This window comes from Sinocyclocheilus grahami, unplaced genomic scaffold (genome assembly GCF_001515645.1).
Source record: "Sinocyclocheilus grahami isolate Dianchi unplaced genomic scaffold, SAMN03320097.WGS_v1.1 scaffold1522.1, whole genome shotgun sequence".
Taxonomy (NCBI): domain Eukaryota; kingdom Metazoa; phylum Chordata; class Actinopteri; order Cypriniformes; family Cyprinidae; genus Sinocyclocheilus; species Sinocyclocheilus grahami.
Genome location: NW_015506701.1, coordinates 347522 through 348519, shown reverse-complemented (window position 1 = coordinate 348519; position 998 = coordinate 347522).

The window sequence follows — 998 nt, the reverse complement described above, 5'->3', positions numbered from 1 at the left end:
TTTTTTTATTTGTTCATGGAGTTAAAATTTTAATTGCTTTTTATTTCACAATTTTGACTTTTTTTCCTCAGAATTTTAAGTTTACATCTCAGAATTCTGTAAAATAAAATAAAATGAGTTTTATTTTATTGCACCTTTTTAATCTCACAAATTTGACTTTTTTCCCCCTTAGAATTCTAAGTTTACATCTCACAATTCTGTTAAAAAAAAGTTTTTATTGCAACTTTTTAATCTCACAATTTTTTCTTGGAATTGTGAGTTTATGTCTCACGATTTAGAGTTATCACATCTTGAAATTCTGACCAATTCTGATCTTGCAATATCTTTTTTCTCAGAAGTGTGAGATGTAAACAGAACTGAGAGGGGAAAAAAAAATCAGTCACTTTTTAGATTTTTTCTTTGATGGAAATGAGCTTCCATAAATAACGTGAAGTGATGAGCGGAGGGAACTCCCGAGGGCTGATGGGAGTCTGTTTCTGCATCTTGAAGCTGGAATCAGCGGCTCTGCCCTCTTCACCCTGTGCTGTGACTCTTCCTCCAGAACACACTGAATAAAACACTCACACGCCGTGAAGATGTGCGAGCACAAGACGATGATAAACGACACCAGCAGCGAATGCACGGCCAGTTCACCGTCTCTCAGAGACCTGAATAAGCAGAGAACCTGAGTGAGATTATAGTTTGCAGACGGTGATTAATTCAAAGTGTAATTTACATGTTTATATAGAGTGCAGCACTTACAGAGCTCATTTTGATTTATCAGGGTGAGGAAACAGAAACGCACACCTTCAGGATGATTAATTGGCCGCTGGAATGCTTACAGTTGTGTTGAGTCAGAGAGAGAGGATGCAAACCGCTTGCTACTGTGTTTCTGAGTTTTATATGATAGTAAAAGTCTTATTCAGCTTTTGCATGTAACAAATTATAGTACATGCAAAATAATAAAATGCTAAAACCTTTATAATTACGCATATGATTATGAGTATCAACTTTGCATG